This window comes from Marmota marmota, unplaced genomic scaffold, assembly GCF_001458135.2.
Source record: "Marmota marmota marmota unplaced genomic scaffold, marMar, whole genome shotgun sequence".
Classification (NCBI taxonomy): Eukaryota; Metazoa; Chordata; class Mammalia; order Rodentia; family Sciuridae; genus Marmota; species Marmota marmota.
The window spans coordinates 7,700,658-7,707,853 of NW_026000305.1; the positions used below are offsets into that span (position 1 = coordinate 7,700,658).

Consider the following 7,196-nt stretch of genomic DNA (forward strand, 5'->3'; position numbering starts at 1 on the left):
AATCCAAGGGGGAGAAATGAATGACAGTAGAGGGGGTAGAAAGAGGGGAAGGGAGGAGAGGGGAGGGGAGGGAAGCCTGGAAACTTCTTTTCAGCACAAAGAATCAGTAGTGATAATCTTGGCTAAATTGTGACATTTTCTGACTGAACATGAGAGAGGGTATTCCTTGGTGAATAATACTCAGAAGGAACTGGGTCAGAGCAGGAAATTGAGTCAAGACAATTGCTGTTCAGAATTCTATAGACAGTCATATATCCTTATCTGGGCTAGAAATACCACTTCAAAGACCTTTGCATAAGTGATTATGTGCAAATGTCAAGTCACATATCACCTCACAAGGATGTGGAACCAGCGGCAACTCCCAGCCCAGAAGTAAAACTATGTACTTTAACTTGTATCAAAACCACCTGGATAGCCGGGCGTGGTGTTGCATTCCTATAATCCCAGCCGCTCAGGAGCCTGAGGCAGTAGGATTGCAAGTTCACAGCCAGCCTCAGCAACTTAGTGGGACCCTAAGCAACTTAACAAGACCCTTTTTAAAAATAAAAAATTAAGAAGGGCTGGGGATGTGGCTCAGTGGGTTAAGCACCCCTGGGTTCAATCTCTGGTACCAGAAAAAAAAAAAAAAGAAGAAGCCACCTGGATATGTTTATTACATTGATTGTGGTAATGGTTTCACATGTGAAACATATGCATATGTTCAAATCCATAAATTGTATGCATTAAATATGTGAATAGTTTTAGAGAACATTTACACCTCAGTAACTATTTAAAATAGAGAGATGTAAATAAAATTTCAAAAACAAGCAATCTGAAATCTGATCTGCTGAGTGAAAGATTTATCTGTTTTTTATAGTTGTCATGTGAATTGTGAGTCTTCTTACACACAAAAAGTGCTTATTTATTATTTTATGGGAGGGCCAAGTTAATTTTTTATAAAATCAGAATATCCAAACTGAAAATGGAAAACTTCATCACCAGAGATGGTAGGATTGGCTACACAATTTAGTTTCCAGATAGGAAAATCCAGCCTCTAATGAGCACTAATCATGGCATCAAAAATAGGGCTACCCAGGAAGAAGACATGGTATCATACCTCAATCAGTTTAGAATGCAGTCATAAATAACATAGTCACATTCATATGCACATACACATGAACATCTGCTAACAAACAACATAAGAGTTAAGTGCTCAATGAGCACATTAGGGTGCAACAATTTAAGGAAAAACAAGTCATGTTCCCATCTGTTGATAATTTGTTTATGTTTTTTCTTCCCAGCTAACCTTGTACACAAGCTATTAGAAATTAGTTACAGTCATGAACAATGCTTCTAATTAGACATTTCCCCAAAAATAGATGTTATACTTACATGTTGGTGGAGACTCCAACTAGAGATTCTCCCTCCTTCAGTGTAGTCAGATAGCACTGGAGCAAAATTCTGGTTCTATTTCTTCTTCCTTCTAATATATTTAGCTGTAAGACGTGGGTAAGCCGTTCAATCTACGTGGGTCTGTAATGAATTTGCTCACAGCAGATTTTGCAGGAAATATCTGAATCACTCTTGTTAATAACTTTTTGTGTAATGTGGAAAAGATGATACTTCTGTTTTTGCAGCATAACTCGGCAACTTCTTATTTTCCCTTTGAAGATTTAAGGAATGCAGTCTTCATTGGTTTGAACACCACCTAAAGTCTTGAACAAGCTAAAGCTTGGCTGCCTCAAATCATGTGTGAAAGAAGGCAGGCTATAAGCAAATAAACAAATACATGTAATTGAAATAAATTAAAATCAAACTTCAAGGTAGAGTAAGAGTCTTAAAAAAGAGAAATTCAAAATACATGAAAGTCAAAAGTTCTCTGTTTTCCATAAGAGTCTATGCGAAGAGGTAAAGGTTTTCTTTTCTTTTTACTGTGTGAGAGAAATTGACTGACTGACTTACAGAGAATGAGAGAAAGATATAAAAGCAGGGTGGGACAGAGGGAAGAAAGGAAGAGGGAAGGAATACAAACAGGCAACAACAGATAGACATTAAACTAGAGTAGATTTTTCCCTAAGGCAAAGCTTAATCTTTTAATCCAGAGGCAAACATTTTTCAGACTGAGAATTCAAGTAAAAGCAGTTTCCAAATATTTCCAGCCTTCACAATAGAGTTTGAGTAATAACATCTCCACCTTATATCTGTGTTGCCTATTAACCTTCACATTCAGTTTTCTCAAAAATACACCAACATACCTGTACACTGTAAGCCATGTGCATATTTTTTAAATGGGAAAACTGAGGATCAATGGCAAAGCCTGAACTAGCACCCACATCTATAGACTCTTGGTTACAGTTAGTCAAAGAAAGGATTTCCAGTTAGTCAAAGAAAGGATTAAGTATGAGACTGCAAGGGGTTAAGGGGAAAGTGCCAGGCCTGGATTGGCAAGCAGGGGAGATTCCAAAAATTTGAAACAGTGTTATCATAGTTTTGGGAACCCATAGCCATGGTCCTTCCAGAAATACTTCCCTGCTAAGAACATTTTTAGTAGCTATTTTCTTCAAAGTCACTAACTACTACTTATTTTATAGCTCATCAACGTTTCTCAGACAATCTAATTTTTGCTGAGGTAAAATGTTTGGTGAGCTGTGAAGACTTGTCCTAACAATATAATAACCTGTGGCACAGCAATCTCATACTTAGCCAGGAGTATATGCTAACTGCTCTTAATGGGACTGTTGGCAGCTGTTGGCTCACAGTTGATGTATTTGTCCTTAAGGATCTGCCATTGGAGAATGATTGGTGAACCGACCCTGGCATATTTCAATACCTGAATTCTGGCACCTGCTCTTTTTTCCCCTCACTTAGAACTAAGGGGTATTCTTAGCCTACTTCCCTGATTAGTGAAACAGGGCAGCTGGTGGCAGATAACAGTGAAGGGCTCCAATTTCTATGGAAAGAGAACAAATTTGGAAAGGAAATAAATACTCTAAAATTAACTCCTGCATTCTGCTTACAAATAGCTCCAGGTTGTGACTTTTCCTTTCTCAATGTCACAATGTGATCTAGTGTAAGCATTACAAGGTTCCACAAATCTCCTAAATTCTCCCAAAATGAAAGATTCTAAAAGGGATCCTCATACTAAGTTCAATTCTTGCCTTGAGGAATTAAAAGAATAGAAATTCTGATGGCCAGAATGTTTTGGTTGTCGTCAAAGAGAAAATGCCATTATCTAACATTGCAATATTTCTCCCAAGTCATTACGATAGGCAATTCACTCCAAGAAATCCAAGGAAATATCTAATGATTTGTGCTAATTCTAACTGCAAAACTCTCCAACTTAGATTAATTCCTACCCAGTAAAATAACCCAGATTAAAACAACCTTCTCTGGATGGGGTTGGGGCTCAGCGGTAGTGCACTTGCCTGTCATGTGTGAAGCAATGGGTTTCATTTTCTTACTGCATATAAATAAATAAAGCAAAGGTCTACCAACAACTAAGTAAAAAATCTTTAAAAAAAAACAAGCTTGTCTCTCTGTCTCTTTCTTTCTCTCTCTCTCTCTCTCTCTCTCTCTCTCTCTCTCTCTCACACACACACACACACACACACACAGAGTGACTTTATTAACAAGAGATTATCTGATCTAACTATCCTTCAGGCAAAATACTAATGAATAATAATGATAATGGATAAAGAATCTCTGACTCCTACTCTCAGGCATGTCCTTCTCCTATCATGGTAAATTATACAAGCACAGTAAAGGTCCATATAAAACATGAGATGCCTTTCTGTATCATATTTGTGTCATGAAATAATATTAACTCTCCCCCAGCTTTGCATATCTGTATATTTGATCACCATATTATCTATGTCCTTGTTTAAGTCAGCAATGAAATTGTTGAATTAGGATATGGCCCAGGTCAGATTTCCCTAACACAACACATTAAAGGTCTGTTTCTTTGAATGTAGATCCATTAAAATCAATTCTTCAAATATAATTTTTAATCAGTCATGAACCTTGTCCCCCGTAAGTATTCTTAATTTCACCAGTTTCTCCTTAAAGACAAATGTAATATATATTTTATCAGCTGTCCCTCTAAATTCCAAATAGGATCTGCCCCATTCCCCTATAGTTCTATGCACAAAGGTAGCCCCCAAAATAAAACATGAGTGCCAAGGGCACTAACTAGCTATAGAGCTGAATAACAGAGAAGTAGAATTTAGAGACCTGTCACAATTCTCTAGTGTCCAAATTGGTATGACTCAAGTAACAGGAATTTTGTCACTTTTATTAGAAGACTGAGTCATCCTCTAATATTTTGCAACTTTTCAATTTATGTTTCTCTTAGCAAAGAGAAGAATGATGATTACCAGGGGTGAGGAGTCAGGGAAATATAGAAATGTAGGTCTGAGTATAAAGATTCGGTTATGTATTATGAAAACTTTTTGACATCTAAGGTATAGAATCCAAAATGTAGTTAATAATATTGTATTGCACACTTGAAATTTGCTGAGGGTGATTCTGACCTACCAAAATATTTAAAACAACAAGAATTATTAAACACTTGCTACATAGCAGATATAGGAAATAAATTTATGAACAAAGAAAATGATGCCTAAAACCTCACACTTTAGGTCTACCCACTTATTAGGCTCATAAATATTGCCTACATTTTTCCTTGTGAAGCACACATAAATTGTGCTCTTCAAAGATTCTTCTCAATATAGGCTTTCGATACAGGAAGCTCATGCGACCATCTATTACCACCACTCCATTATCAGATGCTGAAATTGCAATCCAGAAAAGGGAAGTAATTTATTGTAGAACCTGTAAGTTAGCATCTGACTTGAAACTAGAAGCTCCATTCCTGACTTTTGGTAATGTTTTCTCCACCAGGTTTCAAAACATTCATGGAAGCTACACAATCTGTTTGCTGCCGCCACAAAATTAAGCTATACACTGTTTATGTATTATCTTTTCTGAATCATCTTCAAGTTTGTCAAGTTGTACTTTCCTGGATTCAGTGCTCTTTTTCATGGACTTGGAGAACTGGAGAAGGGCAAGCAGTTAAGATCAATGATGTGCTTCATTTAGCATTTGTCCCCTGGAGCACAAAGCCCAATAGTTTATTAAATACATTGTCACATCCAAAGTTTGGATGAGAATAAACATTCCTATTTAGCATAGACAATATGAATAAAATGAGGTTGAGTTGTAAGATTATAAATGAAGAATAATCCCACACTGTGTGTTCTTTATAAACAGAAAGGATTGGCCCTTTGAACCACCCTAGAAAGCATATAATTGATCTGTGAAAATGTAATTCACCCTAGAACAAAACATATATAACAACTTTTTAAATCCTTAATAATTATGATGAATTTAAACAACATAATACCATGGAGCCATTAAATATTAAGGTAAATATTAAGATAACAAATTCACCAAATGACATAGAAATATATCCATGCTAAGTGTTAAGTGGGAATGAAGCAGAGTTTGAAAGAATATATGTAAAATGGAGTGCAAACATTTGACTCTTGATTTTCTGTGTCTGGCTTATTTTTCTTACCATGATGTCCTCCAGTTTCATCCATTTACCAGCAAATGCAATAATTTCATTTTTCTTTATGGCTGAGTAAAACTATATTTTTGTGTGTGTGTGTGTGTGTGTGTGTCACATTTTTTAATCCATTCATTTGTTGATGAGCTTCTGGGCTACTTCCATAACTTGGCTAATTGCCTTCCTAAGAAACTGATGATGACCCAATAAATAGAAATATGTCCTGTGCTCATGGATAGGAAGAACCAATATTGTTAAAGTGTCCATAGTACACAATACAATATACAAATTTGATGCAATCCCTATCAAAAACCCTATTTCATTTTTCATAAACCTGAGAAAACAATTATAAAATTTGTATGGAGCCATAGAAAGCTCTGAAGAGCCAAAGAATCCTGAGAACGAATAGAAGCAACACACTTCTTCATTAAAAATCATATTACAAAGCTAAACTAATCAGAACAGGTATTGGCATTAAAATAGACACTTAGACTAGTGGGAGAAAATAAAGGACTCAGAAATAAATAAATAAATATATAGTTAGCTAATTTCAATAAGGCCAACAATAAGACACAGTATGGAAAATGTGGTGAGGAGAAAGCTGGATTTCCACATAAAAAGAATGAAATTGGACTCTCATTTTATACCATAAACAAAAATCAACTGAAAATGTATAAAAGACCTAAATGTAAGACCAGAAACTATAAAAACTCCTAGAAGAAAACATAAGGGGAAAGCACTGTGACTTGACCTTGATGATAATTTCTAGGACATCACACCAAAAGCTTAGTCTACAAAAGTAAAAATAAATAAATGGGAATACATCAAAGTGAAAAACTTCTGGGCAGGAAAGGAAACTACAAAACAAGATGGCATTTTATGGACTAGAAAAAAATATTTGCAACCCATATATCTGATAAGGAGTTAATATCCAAAATTTATAAATAGTCCATACAACTCAATAGCAGAAAGACAAATAACCCTATTAAAAATAAGTAAAGGAGGGCTGGGGCTATAGCATTCTGTCCATAAAAAAAAATAGGTAAAGGGGCTAGGGCTGTAGCTCAGTGCTTAGCATATGTGAGGCACTGGGTTCAATCCTTAGCACCACATAAAAATAAATAAAATAAAGGCATTCTGTCCATCTACCACTACAAAAAAATAAATAAAATAAAGTAAAATAGGTAAAGGACTTGAATGCACATTTCTCCAAATAAGACATAAAAATGAGCACCATGTATATGAAAATGTGCTCAACATCATTAATCATAACAGAAACACAAATCAAAACCACTATGAGATATCACATAACACCCATTGGAATGGCAATGGAAAAGGAAAAAGGTAACTAGTGATGGCCAGAGTGTGGAGAAATAAGAACCCTATATACTATTGGTGGGAATGTAAATTGGTGAAGCTATTATGGGAAACATTACAGAGATTTCTAAAGAAATTAAAAATAGAACTACAATGTGATCCAGCAATACCTTTTCTGAATATTTACCCATGAAATGACTACGTTGTAAATATATCTGCACTCCTATGTTCATTGCACCATTACTCACGATATACAAGATATGGAAAGAATGTAAGTGCCCATCAATGGATGAATAAATAAAGAAGCTATAGTAGGTGTCTATATGTGTTTATA

The 7,196-nt window shown here is 35.5% G+C and overlaps 1 protein-coding gene across 1 annotated transcript in view; it reads right to left on the minus strand.

Annotated features, from left to right (window-relative positions):
* LOC107156083 (lysophosphatidic acid receptor 4-like) overlaps positions 1–2,024 on the minus strand; it is an 11,652-nt gene extending 9,628 nt beyond the window's left edge. Inside the window, exon 1 of the mRNA XM_015502126.2 lies at positions 1,372–2,024. The gene's annotated coding sequence lies outside the window, so the exon portion shown is untranslated. The remainder of the gene's footprint in view (positions 1–1,371) is intronic.
* Positions 2,025–7,196: the final 5,172 nt, after the last annotated feature.